General features: G+C 43.9%; 1 long non-coding RNA gene across 30 annotated transcripts in view; it reads right to left on the reverse strand.

Annotated features, from left to right (window-relative positions):
- Window positions 1–18,157, reverse strand: part of LOC105079213 (uncharacterized) — a 57,077-nt gene that overhangs the window by 31,969 nt on the left and 6,951 nt on the right. For 16 of the 30 annotated variants that reach the window (XR_012507795.1, XR_012507792.1, XR_012507786.1 and 13 more), the window contains exon 3: window positions 1,201–17,283. The exons of 1 other annotated variant lie outside the window; for it this stretch is intronic. This is a non-coding gene — a long non-coding RNA (uncharacterized LOC105079213). The remainder of the gene's footprint in view (window positions 1–1,200; window positions 17,284–18,157) is intronic. 13 more of the 30 variants (XR_012507779.1, XR_012507780.1, XR_012507773.1 and 10 more) reach the window with 8 other exon arrangements.

Consider the following 18,157-nt stretch of genomic DNA (forward strand, 5'->3'; position numbering starts at 1 on the left):
TGTATTTGGGCATTTTCTTGAAAACTAATAGCTAGCTTATTTATGATTATTAGTTTAATAAGCTTCTGTCTGGCAGAAAAAATTTAGATTTAAAACTAACAACTAAATCATGGTTTTGGGTTAGGATCTAAGTATACAGGTTTAAAGCTTGCTGCAAACTCTCAGAGATATATTTTGATAGACGTGTTACTCCATGATGGAAACAAGCAGGAACTAAATAAACAAATGTCATCAACCAAAAATGACTGAAGAATCAAATGTTGGAGATATTTTTAGATGTTTTTTGTTACTAGCTATTTTGAGTTCAATGAAAACAAAGAACAACAACAACAACAACAACAACAAAACCAAGAAATAGCAAGTGTTGGTGAAAATGTGGAGAAAAGGGAACATTTGCGCACTGTTGGTGGGACTATAAACTGGTGCCACCACTATGGAAAACAGTATGGAATTTCCTTTAAAAAATTAAAGATATGGTTACTAAATGATCCAGCAATCCCACTTGGGGATATAGATTTGAGGAAAATGAAATCAAGATCTTAAAAAGATATCACCACTCCTAGGAATATATATCACTGAGAAGCTCTTGCACATGTGAACCATTACAGTATGAACAGGATTGTAAAAGCAAGCAGAGTCATCCCAAATTAGAAAGTATTTAACAGGTAAAATGGAAAAATATGCTGCGGTGGAATCAAACAACAGAAATACTCTACAGTAATGCAGACAAACAAGCTAGAGCTACGGGCAACACTGCTGACTCTTACAGAAGGTTGAACAGAAGAAGTAAGGTATAACAAAGTTAATCTATGATTCCATAGGTCCTATTAATATGCAACTCAAAAGTAAGCAAAACTAAATTGTACTGTTCAGAGGTGTAAACATAGGAGATATGACCATAAGGCAAAGCAAATAAATGATTACCATGAAATTCAAGAGTATGATTGCATACAAACTGGAGTAAGATGTTTTGAACTTGAAAGAACATGCATATTCTTTCTGGGGACCTGCAGTTTTCTATTTCATAACCATTGCATTTGCGTTTGCATTATAATACTTTGCTAAATTGTATATCTATGTTTCATTTACTTCTTTGCACATACACTGTTTCAAAATAAAAAGTTTAAAAATTGTGTATTACTTATCTGTTGTATAGAAATTGATCACAAAATTTAACAGTTTAAATGAGCAAATACTTACTATCTCACACATTTCTGAAGGCAAGGCTTTAGGGAGTGTCTTCAGTGGGTGGCTTTGCTTTGGTGTCAAGTCATCGAACAGGGCTGTGGTCATATGAAGGCTTGACTAGGCTGAAAGAGCCACTTCTATGAAAGTTCACACACGTCTGTTGGCTGGAGGCCTCAGCTCCTTTCCATGTAAGCCTCTTCACAGGGATGTCACTTTATCACATACTATTCATTAAAAGGAAGTCATTAAAGCCCAGTCCATGCTGAAAGTCAGAGGAATTTACCTCCATCTCTTCAAAGGAATGGTATGAAAGTATCTGTGTACTTGAAATCACCATAAGTTTTATAGAAAGTCTACTATAAACAAATTCAATGTAGAGCAGCTATATTAGGGAAAGTATCTGCAACATCTATGAAAGCAAAAATGATTGAATCTATCATAAATGAGGAGATGAAATGAAACACAATGAAAAAGACAAGACATTCTCATGAGGCTATAAGAGGAAAAATACAAACATTGCTAGTGAAAATGAAAGTCTGAGTTTCCCGTTTTGGGGGGAAGAAATATCACAATGTATTTTAGCATGAAGACTTCAGCTATTTAACATATGAATGATTTATTCTTAAAGGGGACCACCATGAGTCAAATATGTATGGAGATCTTTACTTCACAATATTTGTAGAAGTAAAAAGCTGAAACCAATTGATTGACCAATAAATACAGAAAAGTTTGAATAAATTATGACACACCTGTGCTGTAGAAACATTTTTAAACATTCTACTGAAAAATACTGTACATACAGAAAAATGCAATATTGCATGTCTAAAGCCCCCCAAAATATCACAATCTAGTCACTCATGAAGTTAGCATTCTAATCAAGAAAGAGAATACTGGGACCCCCAAAGCCCTCTGAACTTCCCTCTAGCCTGAACCTCTCAGGGTAGCCATCGTCCTGACATCTGAGAGCACAGATTAGTGTTGCTTTGTTTTGTACTTTGCACGCATGAAATCAGATAGTGTGTTATGTGGTATACTACACACAGCTGACCCTAGAATGCACTGGCTTGGACTGTGGGTCCACTTATATGTGGATATATTTCAACAGTAAATAGTACAGGACTATACATAGTCTGTGGCTGGTTGAATCTACACAAGCAGAGTAACCATGGATACAGAGGGCCGACTGTAAGTTACACACAGGTTAACCCCTGTGTTGTTCAAGGATCAACTGTAGTTTCATTTTCCTTCATGTTGTGTTTGTCAGATTCATCCATATCACATGCAGTTATAGGTATCTGATTCTCATTGCTGCATAGTAGTTTAGTGTGTCTCAATTTGTTTACCCACACCACTGTTGACAGATATTTACAGTTTCCAGCTTGGGACCATTATAATTAACGCTATGAATATTCTAGTACATGTCTTTCAATAAACATATGTGCATATTGGTGATAGATATAGACCTAGGAGTAGAATTGCTGGGTCATAGGGTATGCACGGGTTTGGCTTAAGTACTCTCCACCAACGTTCCAAAGTGGTTGGACCAATTTATGCTCCCATCAAGAGTGTGTGAGATTTGCTATTGCTCCACATTCATGCCAACACTTGCTTTTTCCATCTTCTAGATTTCAGCTATCAGGTGTGTATCATGAAGTGGTTCTCATGTTTTAGCCTAGAAGTCAAATTGTTTTTTCTTCACATTTAGGTATGCAATCCATATAGAGTCAGTTTTCACGTATGGTATAAGTTAAGGGTCAAGTCACATTATTTCTTTCATATAGATATTCAACTGACCCAGCACCATTTGTTGAAAAGTTTAGCCTTTACCATACTGTTTTGATGAGTGTAGCTTTGTAGCATAGTTTGAAGTCAGGGAGCATGATACCTCCAGCTTTGTTCTTCTTTATCAAGACTGTTTGGCTATTTAGGTCTTTTGTGTGGGAAACTATACTGTGTTCATATATTGGAAGAATCTGTATTGTTGAAATGACCATACAATCAAAGGAAATCTGCAGACTCAATGCAACACCTATCAAAATACCAATGGCACTTATCACAAAATTGCAAATCATTCTAAAATTTGTATGAAAACACAGAAGATACTGAAATAAGGGAAACCTCCTAATTCATTCTATGAGGCTAGCATTACCAAAACCAGATAGTCTTTACAAGAAAACTACAGACCACGATCTCTCTCATGAACACAAATGCAACAATCATCAACAAAATACTAGCAAATCAAAACCAACAATATATGAAAAGAATTATACACCAAGACTATGTGAAATTAATCCCAGTTAGGCAAGGTTGGTTAACATTTGGATATCCATTAATGCAATCCATTACATCAGCAGCTAAAGAAAAAAAAAAAACCACATGATTGTATCAATGCACACAGAAAAAAATCTTTGACAAAGTTCAACATTCATTCTTGATAAAAAAAAACTCTCAGCAAGTTAGGAATAGAGGGGAACTCCCTCAACTTGATAAAGAATAGCTACAGTGAACTGATCTTGATGAATCACAAAGGTACGACAATGGAGAAAAGATAATCTCTTCAACAAATGGCAGTGGAACAACCAGACATCCAAATATTAACAAAACCTAAGAGTCTAGAGACAGACCTTATACCTTTCAAAAAAAAAGTAACTTAAAATGGATGATAGACCTTAATGTAAAATGCAAAATTATAAAATTCCTAGGAGGTAACATAGAAAAAATTCTAGATGGTGCTCGGTATGGTGATGACTTTTTAGATGTAACACCAAAGGCACGGTCCATGAAAGAAAGAATTGATAAGGTACACTCATAACAACAACAACAAAGTTCTTCTCTGTGAAAGACACTGGCAAGAGAATGAGAAAACAAGCCACAAACTAAGACAAAGTATTTGCAAAAAATTTATTCAATAAAGGACTGTTATTCGCAATATACAAAGAATGTTTAAAATTAAATAACAACCTGATTTAAGAATGGGCAAAAGACCTGAACAGATACCTCACTGAAGAGGATAAACATGAGAAATTAGCATATGAAAAAATGCTCAACATTATATACCGTTAGAAAGTTGTAAACTAAAACAACAGTAAGATACCACTACATACCTATCAGAATGGCCAAACATCTGTAACACTGAGAACACCAAATGCTGACAAGGATGTGGAGCAACAAGAACTGTCATCTTTTCCTGGTGGGAATGCAAACATGGAACAGTCACTTTGGGAGACAGCTGGACAGTTTCTTACAAAACTAAACATACTCCTACCACATGATCCAGCAATTGTACCCCTCGGTATTTACCCAAAGGAATCAAAAACTTGTGTACCTGCACATGGATACAAAAACCTGCACATGGAAGTTTGTAGCAGCTTTATTCACAATTTCAAAAACTTGGAAGCAACCAACTTGTCCTTCATTTGGTGAATTAATAAGTAAACCATGGTACATCCAGGCAATGTAACATTATTGGCAATGTAACATTATTCAGCACTAAAAGGAAATGAGCTCTCAAGCCATGGAAAGACATGGAAGAAACTTAAACGCCTGTTACTAAATGGAAGAAGACAATCTGAAATGGCTGCATACTGTATGATTCCAATATATGAAATTCTAGATCAGGTAGAGTTACGCAGACAGTAAAAAGATCAGTGATTTCCAGGGGTTCAGAAAGAGGGAGGAAGAAATAACTCTGTGGAGCACAGAGGATTTTTAGGGCCATGTAACTATTCCATATGGTAGTATAATAGCGATACATGTCACTATACATTTGTCAAAACCCACAGAGTGAACCCTAATGGACTTTTGGTGTAGTGTATCAATGATGTATCAATTTAGATTGATTATCCAATAACATACAAATGTACTCTCTGGTACAAGCGTTGGTAGTGGGGGAGGCTGTGCATGTCTGGGAGCAAGGGGTAACTTCTGTATTTTCTGCTCAATTTTGCTATGAACATAAAATAAACATAAAATAAACACAGCCTCTTAAGAAAATATTTTTAAATAAAAAATAGAAAAAAGGGACAATCCCCTACTTGTTTTTGAGGCTAGTATTAGCCTTAAAAGACCTTGTAAGAAAATTACAAATCAGTATCTCATGAAAATAGACATACAATTTTCTACTACAATTATAGCAAATTAAATCCAGAAATTTATAAAAGGAATACTACATCACAAACAAGTGGTGGGGGGGGGCGGTTTCTCGTGATGCAAACCTAGTTAAAGAGACATCACTGATGTAGCTCATTGTATTAACTGACTAAAGGATGATGCAGCAATTTTTTTCAGTAAAGGACCAAACAGCAAATATTTAAAGCTTTGTGGGTGACATACACTTTTTACAGAATATTATTCTTCTTTTTACAATCCGTTAAAAAATGTAAAAAATGTGTTTTAGCTTGCTGCCTCTACACAGCCAGTGGGCAGGATTTGGTCTGTGGGTCACAGTATGCTGATCCCTGGACTAAGAAAAAATCAAAACCATATGATTGTATCAGCTGATGCAGAAAAGAAACCTACCCACTTGATACCACAGTCCTGACTCCCAGCCCGGTTACCTCTCACACAACCACAGCACCCTGACCCCTGTCTGCCCCTCCACCTGCCGCTAGCCCACCCACCCAACAAATGGTGCCTGGGATCCTTCACGGAGGCCACTGGGACAAGGACAACTGAGTAACACACATTTTCAAACCATGTAAGAGCTGGGGCTGATGGACGCTGGGCAGAGGGCCGGAGAGCAGGTCCTTGCAGAGGGGTGACCTGCAGGTGGTAGGACAGGCCCCAAGAGAGCGATGGCAAAGGTTATGCGTCAGGAGAGGCTGAGCTGCAGGATGCACAGAGCCGGCACCTCCTCTCCTGGGAACACCCCTCCTGGCCACACTGCTGTCACATTTGACCTAGTCCCCTGCAATCAGGCCACAGTCCACCCTAAGCTTAGGGGACATTCAGCTCCAAGTCCTTAGGGAGCCAAGTGCGTGCACGTGGCTGACGTCATCCTGGGCATTAGCAGCTGTGAAGGGAGCAGGTGTGGGCAACAGTGATGCTTTCTCACAGGTGCCCCTTCCCCACCCGCACTAAGGCACGTCCCAGACACAAACACTGGTCCCCGCCCAGCAGTGGAGAAGGCGCCGTCCTACCCCGACCTCCACTCTCACTCGTTTAGATGTTTGAATGGCCGACCCCAGCAAGGACCGCTCCTAGCCCGGACCCACGGCAACACAGAAGTGACCTTGCACTTGCACCTGTTGACCACTTCCCAGGCTCGGGGTGGCTGCCCTGGGTTTCCATCCTGCCTGCACCTAACTGCAGGATACCACCCTTCCCCCTATGGGCTGTGGTCCCCACGAATGGGGGTCCCCAGGGGCTGGTCCCCGAGGGTTTGTGGCCTCCTTGCCTTCCGAGGGGCTAGGTCTGCACTGCTGTCTCCCGTGGTCCCGCAGCCTGCAACCCTGGCCCCTCCAGAGAACCAGCTACTCAGGCTGGCAGCCCAGAAGGCGGGCACCTGCTGGGCTCACTCAAAACTTGGAGGATTGCAACGCGGGCTCTTTGGCCTCGGCCTCTCCCCCATCAAGTGTCCCCTGGCTCTGCAGTCCCTGGTGGAGACGATCAGGGAAGCATGCACCGGCTCCTGACCTCCACAGCACAGGGACAGGAAGCTTCTCCTTGCCCCCTCCCCCATCTCAATATTAACAGCTTCCTGTCCATTTTCTCATTTAATCTTGGAAATAATTCACAGCTCAGCTCTGTGAAGAAACTGAGGCTCAAAGAGGTGGGAGGATTGCCAAACGCCACACAGCAAAACACAGGAGGGCCAGGATTCCAGTTTCTGTTTGTCTCACCACCTCACATCCCCTCCACCTCGCAAAAGCCTACAACACCTGAGCTGTGCAATCAAGACTGGGAATCACAGACCTGAAAGGGACCCTCAAGGATGGTCTAACACCCAGACCAGGTGGAGGGGGGCCTCCCTAAGGCCCATTCAACACCAGGGCAGAGCCCCCATCAACAGAGGTTTCCCAGGCCATTTGCAGAGTTTTCCAGGCTGCCCTGCACATCAGCCGAGGACTGGCCCCAAGCAGGACATGTGGGTTGTGGTCTCTGACCAGAGGACCCTCACTTGCATCTTAGGCACATCCTGCCCGGGCAAACATCAGGGGATCCTTGGCTCTCCTTCTTTCAGTTACACCTCTAGGATACATCCTCATATACCCACAACATCTGGAAGTTCTTCCCCATGTCTGACTGAAATCCTTCCTGCTGCAGGGGACACCTGTTACCATCTCTGCAACACAAGCAGGTCCTTCCTTCCTTGAGCACACAGTGACCGCTCCCACATGTGAGAGACCATTTGCTGCCTCTTGTCTGAACTTCAGAAACTTGGAATACCTGGGTCATGGATCCAGGCCCTCAATCTTGGGCTCAAACCTGAGGAATCTAGGTCAGTGACATCTGCTCCTCCCCAATCCCCAGGTCCAGGGTGACAGAAGGAGCTGGGGCAGGGGCCCCACACAGCACCAGAACCAAGGAGCCCCTCCCTGCCTGAGTTAAGGAAAGGTTGCAAAGGTCCCCAGGCCCTTGAAATCAGAGCTCCCAGATAAGAGGCTGAGCCTCCCCCATCAGACCAGGGTTTCCAAGGGGGCCCAGCCACTGCCCACTCCTCTACAGGCCACCAGTTCCTCACCACAGGCTCCTCCCACCCTGCTCGGGCCAAAGCCCCCATATCACCAAACCCCAGGGACAACCACCTGGCCCTTTCGCTCCACTTCTGAGCTCCTCTTCTGCCCTCAGTCAGCACCACAGGGCCTGACCCTGAGCTGGGACCTGAGTTTCCTCTGCCGCTCCCCAGCCCTCGGATCCCTTAGTCAATCAAGAATACAGCCAGGAACCTCCTTCCACCCCTATGCCACCCCCATCCACCCACCGTGCTCCCTGGACAACTGGCCTCCCGATCCCACATCCCCCCAATGCCAAGTTGTCCTTCACAGTGTGTTAGGCCACTCACTGCCATGGTAAGCTGCCCCTCCGGTTCGAGGCCTGCACACTCACCAGTTATAACAATGTTAATAATCTTAAGCTATTTAGGTCCCCAAGCTCCTGCAGTAAGCACAGGATGTTACGTGATCAAGGACAAATTGTTTTAAAGTTCGTCACGAAACTTCATTAAGTAGGCCATCTCTTATTCAGCCGGCCGTGCCTGTCTTAGGTTGTCCTCCTCTGAGGATCTTACCCGTCTCTGGCCAGCCAGCCGTCCATACTGGACACATTAAATAGGCCATTTCTTATCCAGCCGGCTGTGCCTGTCTTAGGTTGTCCTCCTCTGAGGATCTTACCCGTCACTGGCCCTCCAGCCGTCCATACTGGACACATTAGCCCATGTCTTATCCAGCCGGCCGTGCCTGTCTTAGGTTGTCCTCCTCTGAGGATCTTACCCGTCTCTGGCCAGCCAGCCGTCCATACTGGACACATTAAATAGGCCATTTCTTATCCAGCCGGCTGTGCCTGTCTTAGGTTGTCCTCCTCTGAGGATCTTACCCGTCTCTGGCCAGCCAGCCATCCATACTGGACACATTAGCCCATGTCTTATCCAGCCGGCCGTGCCTGTCTTAGGTTGTCCTCCTCTGAGGATCTTACCCGTCACTGGCCCTCCAGCCGTCCATACTGGACACATTAGCCCATGTCTTATCCAGCCGGCCGTGCCTGTCTTAGGTTGTCCTCCTCTGAGGATCTTACCCGTCTCTGGCCAGCCAGTCGTCCATACTGGACACATTAAATAGGCCATTTCTTATCCAGCCGGCTGTGCCTGTCTTAGGTTGTCCTCCTCTGAGGATCTTACCCGTCTCTGGCCAGCCAGCCGTCCATACTGGACACATTAAATAGGCCATTTCTTATCCAGCCGGCTGTGCCTGTCTTAGGTTGTCCTCCTCTGAGGATCTTACCCGTCTCTGGCCAGCCAGCCGTCCATACTGGACACATTAAATAGGCAATTTCTTATCCAGCCGGCTGTGCCTGTCTTAGGTTGTCCTCCTCTGAGGATCTTACCCGTCTCTGGCCAGCCAGCCGTCCATACTGGACACATTAAATAGGCCATTTCTTATCCAGCCGGCTGTGCCTGTCTTAGGTTGTCCTCCTCTGAGGATCTTACCCGTCTCTGGCCAGCCAGCCGTCCATACTGGACACATTAGCCCATGTCTTATCCAGCCGGCCGTGCCTGTCTTAGGTTGTCCTCCTCTGAGGATCTTACCCGTCTCTGGCCAGCCAGTCGTCCATACTGGACACATTAAATAGGCCATTTCTTATCCAGCCGGCTGTGCCTGTCTTAGGTTGTCCTCCTCTGAGGATCTTACCCGTCTCTGGCCAGCCAGCCGTCCATACTGGACACATTAAATAGGCCATTTCTTATCCAGCCGGCTGTGCCTGTCTTAGGTTGTCCTCCTCTGAGGATCTTACCCGTCTCTGGCCAGCCAGCCATCCATACTGGACACATTAGCCCATGTCTTATCCAGCCGGCCGTGCCTGTCTTAGGTTGTCCTCCTCTGAGGATCTTACCTGTCACTGGCCCTCCAGCCGTCCATACTGGACACATTAGCCCATGTCTTATCCAGCCGGCCGTGCCTGTCTTAGGTTGTCCTCCTCTGAGGATCTTACCCGTCTCTGGCCAGCCAGCCGTCCATACTGGACACATTAAATAGGCCATTTCTTATCCAGCCGGCCGTGCCTGTCTTAGGTTGTCCTCCTCTGAGGATCTTACCTGTCACTGGCCCTCCAGCCGTCCATACTGGACACATTAGCCCATGTCTTATCCAGCCGGCCGTGCCTGTCTTAGGTTGTCCTCCTCTGAGGATCTTACCCGTCTCTGGCCAGCCAGCCGTCCATACTGGACACATTAAATAGGCCATTTCTTATCCAGCCGGCCGTGCCTGTCTTAGGTTGTCCTCCTCTGAGGATCTTACCCGTCTCTGGCCACCCAGCCGTCCATACTGGATACATTAAATAGGCCATTTCTTATCCAGCCGGCCGTGCCTGTCTTAGGTTGTCCTCCTCTGAGGATCTTACCCGTCACTGGCCAGCCAGCCTTCCATACTGGACACATTAAGTAGCCCATTTCTTATCCAGCCTGGATGCATGACTTTCCCTACAGCTTGTTATCAGTTCAGCCCATGGCTTATTCTCTAGAGCCCTCAGATGGGGACCTACAGAGGGGAAGGCTAGCATCCTAGAACTCCACACCAGGTGAAAACGAAGATGATATAATACCAGGCAAACACAAGCTAGAGGATTCACCGCCAGCAGGGCTGCACCGTGAGACACGTTAAAAGAACGTTCATCAAACCAAAAGAAAATGACATCATCTAGATGGACGTGTGAATTTAAAGAATGGTGAGCTGGAAGTATCAATAACTTGAGTAAATATAAAGATTTTTTTCTCACTTTTAATAAATTTAAAAGATGATTTAAAGCACACTAACAATAATGTATTATGGGGCGTCATAACATGAAGAAGTAAAGGAGGACTAAACAGGAAGGGAGAAATGGAAGTTTATTGTTTCAAGGATCATACACTCTACCTAACTGGTGTATTATTTGAAGATTGGCTATCGTCGGTTAAAGATGTGCAAAGTCTAGAGTAACCATTGTGAAACAACAGAAGCAGAGCTAAGAAGCCAGGATTGGAGATAAAAGGGGTTCATTTAAACAACAATAACAACAACTTAACTCAAAACAGGGCAGGGAAGTGGGAAAAGGACATAAAGAACACACAGGACGAATAGAAAACTAGTCACACTAAGGGTAGCTTGAAACCCGAACAAATCATAATTACATTATATAAAATGGTCTTTTTCAAAAAAACACTCCAAATAAAAGGCAGAGATGGGCAGACTGGATCAAAACAACAGCAACAACAACAAAAACAAGACCCAACTCCATGCTGTCTACACACACACAGACACAGATTCAACACAGAGACAGAGACAGGTTAAAAGTACAAGAAAAGAAAAAAGACATCACACAAAAACACTAACCAAAAGAAAGCTGGGACAGCTACACTAATATCGGCTCAAAAATTACTGAGGATGGAGAGACATTACATAATAACAAAGGAGTCAATGGACCAAGAGGACAGGACAACCTTAAATGTCTGTCAGGAGTGAACTTCAAAATACAGGAAGCAAAAGCAGAACAGAAGAGACAAATCCACAGTTACAGCTGGACAGTTCAACATTTGTTTCACAATAACTGACAGAACAAGAGGTCAGAAAATGAAGCTGACCACCTTGATCTAATGGGCATTTACAGAATACACTACCCAAAACAGCAAGCATATAAACATTCTTTTCATGTACACTTGAAACATTCACCAAGACAGATCATATTCTAGGCCGTACAACAATTCTCGATGGATTTAAAGAGAACTGAAATCATACCAAGTCGTTTCTCTGACCACAAAAGGATTAAGTTAAAACAATAACTGGAAAGTACTCCAAATACTTGGAAATTAAGTAATTCACTTCTAAATAAACTATGAAGGTCAAGGAAGAAATCACAAGATAAAATAAAAAGGATTTTCAATGGAAATGTTAAAAAAAAACAAACTGTTGTATGTAGCTAAAACAGCTGTCTGCAGGAAATTTATTCTTTTTTGATTTTTATATTAGGAAAGAAAAAAGTCTCAAATAAATGACCTAAGCTTCCATCTTAAGTTATCAGAAGGGGAGCAAATTAAACCCACAAGATCAGAAAGAAATGATAAAGAGTAGAAATTATGGAACTAAAACCATAGAAGCAATAGAGAAAAATCACTGATACCAAACATTAATTTTTTGAGAAATCAGTAGTATCATACAGCTATAGCCAGACTAATAAAGAGAAAAAGAGAAATGACAAATTCTCAACATTAGGAATAAAAATAACAACACTACAGACCATACATGTATTCAAAAGAGAATAATAAAACACCTTTATGCTCATAAACTTGATAACTTAGGTGAAATGGACAAGTTTCTGGAAAGACCCAAAATATCAAGACTCACTCAAGAAAAAATAAAAAAGCCAGTAACAGCACTTTGTCTATCAAATGAATTAAATTAGTGGTTAAAAACTTCACAAACTCCAGGCTCTGAATTCACTGTTGAATTTCACCAAATTTTGAGAAAGAAGTAATACAAATCCTACCAGAAAGCAGAAAAGGAAACAAATTCGAACTCATTTTATGAGACTACGACTACTCTAATACCAAAATCAGACAAAGATTTTACTTTAAGCATGCAAGGTTGTAAGTTTAACACTGAAAATCCATCAATGCATTTCATATTAAAAGAAAAACCACAGGATCCTATCAATGAATGTGGAAAAAGCATGAGATAAAATTCAATATATAATCATGACTTTAAAAAAGAAAAAAAAAATTTTAACAAACTAGGATTAAGAGGAATTTCCTCAACATAATAAAGGGCATACATGAATAACTTACACCTAACATCATACTTAACAGTGAAAGACTGAATGTTTGCCCTTAAGACTGAGAACACAGCAAGGGCCTCTCACTACTTCTATTCAAAATATACTACAGATTGTGGCCAGTGAAATAAAGCAAAAAAAAAAATTTAAAGAAAATACACACACACACACACACACACACACACAATCATATATATGAATAAAAGGAAAATATAAAACTTTCTTCATTCACAGATATGTTCCAAATAGAAAATTCTAAGAAATCGACAAAAAAATGGTATTAGAACTACTATGTGAATTTAGCAAAGCTGCAAGACAGAAGGTCAGTGTATAAAAATCAACTATACTGCATGAAAATAGTAACTACTCAGGAATAAATTCTACAGAATATGCGAGAGAGCTCTACTCTGAAACATATAAAATATTGCTGGAAGAAATTAAAGAAGACTAGACCTAGAACAGTTGAAACAATTTTGGAAAAAAACTAAGTTGGAAGACTTACACTGTTTGATTTCAAGACTTACTATACAACTAAAGTAATAAAGACAGTATGGTATTGGTAAAAAAAAAAAAAAAAAAAAAAAAAAGAGACATGTACATCAGTATAACAGGAAGAAATGTCCAGAGAGATGCTATGATGTCAAGATAGATCAATGAATAAATTAACACATCACAGTTACTAGGTGAATGAATTGTGTACAACCCCCTCAATGAGCATGTCCATTTGCACCCACCATGTTTTCCTAGGAACAACCACAGCTCCTGTCTTGCTTCTAAGCCCTCTCTGAAACAAAACCTTTCAGAAGGGATGTGAGGATCACACTAGATTTTTGCGCAAAGGCTCAAGATAGTAAAAATAATCAAGTTAGTCGGTTTACTAGAGATAAACCATTGCTTTACTGAATGTGAATTTTGCTAGGCCAATCTTAAAAACATTTAAAAACTAAGCTCCTAAAACCAGTATCACACAGAAACAAAATATCATAACAGAATACTAAAACAACTACATGGAAACAAATTGGACAACCTAGAAGAAATGGACAAGTTTCTGAAAACATACAGTCCACCACGATAGAAGAAGAAATACACCACTAGAACAGACTGATCACTAGAAATGAAACAATTAGCAATAATTAGAAATTAGCAAAAACCCCCCTGCAAACAAAAGTCCAGACGAGATGGCTTCACTCAGGAATTTTACAAAACATACAAAGAACTCATACCGATTCTGTTCAAATTCTAAAAAGATTGAAAAGGAAAGAATACTCCTAAACTCATTCTATGAACCATCACCCATATACCAAAACAAAACAAAGACACTACCAAAAACGAAAATTTCACATCAATATCACTGATGGACCATACATCTAAAAATCATCCACAAAATATTAGCAAACAGAATCCAACAACACATAAAAAACATCATACAACATAATCAAGCTGGATTCATCCCAGGGACACAAGGATAGTTCAAAATACACAAATGAATCAATGTGACATACCACTTCACAAAATAAAGGACAAAAACCACGTGGTCATCTCAACGGATGATGAAAAAGCAAAACAAAATTCAGCCATTTATGATAAAAGCTTATAATAAAGTGGGCATAGAGGAAACATATCTGAACATAATAAAAGCTATTTATGAAAAACCTACAGCTAACACAGTACTAAACAGTGAAAAACTGAAAAATATGCCACTAAAATCTGGAACAAGACAAAGATGCCCACTCTCACCCCTTTTATTCAATATAGGAGTGGAAGTCCTAGCCATACCAACTAGACAACAAAAAGAAATAAAAGGGGTCCAAATTGAAAGAGAAGAGGTAAAATTGTCATTCTATGCAGATTACACGATACTATCTACAGAAAATTCTTAAGGCTCCACACAAAAATGACTAAAGCTAATTAAAGTATTTGGCAAGGTAGCAGAATACAACATCAACCTCCAGAAATCAGTGGCATTTCTTCACATGAATGTAATACTCCCTTTTAAAATTTCAAATCCAAAAAATAAAATATTAGGAATAAATCTACCCAAGGACATGAAAGACTTACAGGCAGAGACCCATAAAACACTTAAGGGAATTAAAGAGGACTTAGAGAAACTGAAAGATAGCCCATGTCCTTGTAATTGGAAGAATATTGTTAAAATGGCCATACCTGCCCTGAGGCATCAACAGACTGAATGCAGATCCCTACCAAATCACCCAGGACATTTTTCACAGAACTAGAAAAAATCATCTTAAAATTTACATGGAATCAGAGAAGACCCAGCATTACGGAAGCATTACTCAAGAAAAAGAACAAAGCTGGAGGAATACCCCTCCCAGACTTCAGACAGTACTACAGACCTACAATCAAAACAGCACGGTATTGTTACAAAAACAGACATATGGATCAATGGAACACAAATGAGACCCCAGAAATAAACCCACAAACTTTTGGCCAATTAGTCTTTGACGAAAGAGGCAAGAACATACCATGGAGGGAAGACAGTCTCTTCAGCAAAGGCTGTAGGGAAAACTGGACCGCTGCATGGAAATCAATGAAGTTAGATGACTGCCTAACACCGTACACAAAAATAAACTCATAATGGCTTAAAGACTTAAACAGAAGACCAGAATCTATAAACCTCTAAGAAGAAAACATAGGCAACACATTGTCTCACATACATCTCAGCAATGTTCTCCTAGGGCAGTCTGCCCCAGCACCAGAAAGAAAACCACAAGCAAACACACACGTGGGACCTAGCAGAACTCACAAGCTTCCACACGGCAAAGGGAACCGTAAGCAAAACAAAAAGATAACATACTGAATGGGAGAAAATACTTGCAAATGATTCGACTGACAAAGGCTCAATTTCCAGACTACATAATCGGCTCGTACAACTTAAAACCCAAAAAACAAGCACCCCAATCCAAACATGGGCAGAAGACCCGAACACACATTTCTCCAATGAAGACACAAATGGCCAACAGGCACATGAAAAAAAATGCTCAATACCTTTATCAGAGAAATGCAAGTCAAAACTACAGTGAGGTAACTATCACCTCACACACACAGTCAGAAAGGCCATCATTCAACAAAAGTCCACAAAGGAGAAGTGCTGGAGAGGCTGTGGAGAGAAGGGGACCCTCCTACACTGCTGGTGGCAATGTAGTTTGGCGCAGCCACTGTGAAAACATTTGGAGACTAAACAAAACTGGACTTGCCAAAAGATTTTGATCTCGGCGGCAGGCCGACAAGTTCCCAAAGCCTCGCGCCTCGTCTCTCATTCCAACCTGGAGGGTCCAAGGCGGCCCGCAGTCGCCAGGCAGGTCCACCTGAGCAGGAAGGCCATGGCCTGAGGGCCAGTCGGAGATGCTCCAAGGCCAGCCCAGCGCCCTCCCACCTCCCGGGGCTGCTCCCACTTTCCCAAACCCACGTGTGAGCGGCGATGAAGACACCGGGGTTCAGTGACTACTAATGGCGGGGGCGATGCACCATGAACCAGGGCGGCAGCCCGGACCCGCGTCAGGGTCCCGACGGGCTGCGTGGCCCGGGCCTCACCTGCGCAGCCCTCCCTGTGCGCCTCCCCAGCGCAGCCCAGGCCTCAACCACCGGCTCCCCGACCTGCGCGCCCCCACCAGCGCCCCCTTACCTGCCAGGCGACAGCAGCCGAGGCGAAGGCACCTGGCGGCCCAGACCCCGGGCCGTGTTCCTCCTCGGGAAGCTGGTCCAGGAGCACCCGGCTCCGGCCCAGCTCCCACAGGCTCTGGGCGGGCTCCCGCGCCCTCGCGCGTGCGCGTCCTCGTCCACGCCCCTCCCCCGCCCTCTGCCAGTAGCAGTGACAATCGGGCTGGGGCTCCCGCACTACGGGACGTGGCCAGTGGGGCCGAGCCCGGCCATGCGAGGCCAGGCCGTGGGGCGGTGGGGCTGCTCCACCCCGTGGCCCAGGACTGGCCAGCCAAGTTCCCACCCCAAATGCCCCCCCAACCCAGACACCGACAGGGTCCCCTCCACCCCAGCACCCAATCAGAACCACCACTGGCCCTGGGCCAGGCCACACCCCACAGTTCCAATCCCCCCTGCTGGCCGCCACACAACACCTCCAGCCCTGTCACGGCCCCCACACCCCCCAGCCAGGCCTCATCCCTGACATGATCCCCAAGACAAGGCTCCTCCTCATATTGAGGTCCCCACCCCACACTCCACCCCACTAGCTTCTAACTTACAGCCCCTGCAAACAAGCTGACCCCTCATGCTTCACCCTGGGTCCACCCATCATCCTGAGATGGTCCCCTCACCCCTCACCCCAGGATGAGCCCCCATCCCTCAACCGGGTTCCCCTATTCCGAGCGCCCCTTACCCCGGGATGGCCCCCTCACACTTCAGCCAGGTGACTTCCACTCTGGGCAGCCCCTCACTCCTCAACCTGACTCCCCGGGGGAGCCCCCCCTCACTGCACCCCTAACCCGAGCTGACCCCCTCACTCCTCACCCTACTGGGGGTGGGGCGGTCTGCGCTCACGTCATCATGCTCACAGCCACCAGACAGGGATCCCGAGCAGCGCACGGATATACACCCCAGTGTCCGAGGCTCCTCTGGGGCGTGGTGGGCGGGGCTGGTGCAAGGTGATGCAAAACTGTCCCCAGTCTGGCACAAAACATGACAACTTCAGGGGTGGGGAGAGTATAGCTCAGCAGTAGAGTGAATGCTTAGCATGCACGAGGTCCTGGGTTCATTCCTCAGAATCTCCATCAGTAAATACATAAATAAACGCAATTACCACCTTACCCACCAGGGGAAAAAAATTACTACTTCTTAAATTTTAATAGGCCCATTTCTGTGATAGAAAGGCTTGTACACCAGAAATTGACCTATTGTCTCTGACTATACTTTAAAAATTATTCATCGGCCCTCTAAAGTGACACATTTTCCAGGCCCCCACTTAGGAAGCTTACATTTGCGTACCTCTAGCCCTGACACTCAGAGGCCTGAAGTTCCAATACATCTAAATTTTAAGTATCCTATTTGGAAAAATATGTTCCATTCAAGGAGCTGTAAGGGGTAACATGTAGGTACCCACCGGGGATTTTTGTATGTTTTTAGCACCTGCTGCCTAAAAGGCTGCAAACTGAACTTTCATACAGTTTAAAAAAGAAGACTGAAGCTATTACGAGTAGTCTTTCCCCACGAAGCATGCACACCTCACGTCAAAAAGCCCAGTTCTCTCGTAATACGTGTGCAAGAGTGTGAGAACCTTTCTCCCTTGAATTAAGAGCAAGCACTGTCTGAAGTAAACAAGTAACATGGGTGTGCGCACTGCTTCTCAGGCACTCGCAAGATTCGGGATGGGTGGCCACCAGACCCTGTCAGCCGGGACTAGTGCTAACACGGACACAGAGAGCAAGGCCCAGCTGGTGGTGGGGGCTTTCTCATCATCGTCACTGCCATCCAGACTCTACTGTGATGCTTCTAGTTTTAGACGGAGAGAGTCCAAGCCCCTCCTTCCAGAAGGGTGTGCAAG

Source organism: Camelus bactrianus, chromosome 6 (assembly GCF_048773025.1).
Source record: "Camelus bactrianus isolate YW-2024 breed Bactrian camel chromosome 6, ASM4877302v1, whole genome shotgun sequence".
Lineage (NCBI taxonomy): Eukaryota > Metazoa > Chordata > Mammalia > Artiodactyla > Camelidae > Camelus > Camelus bactrianus.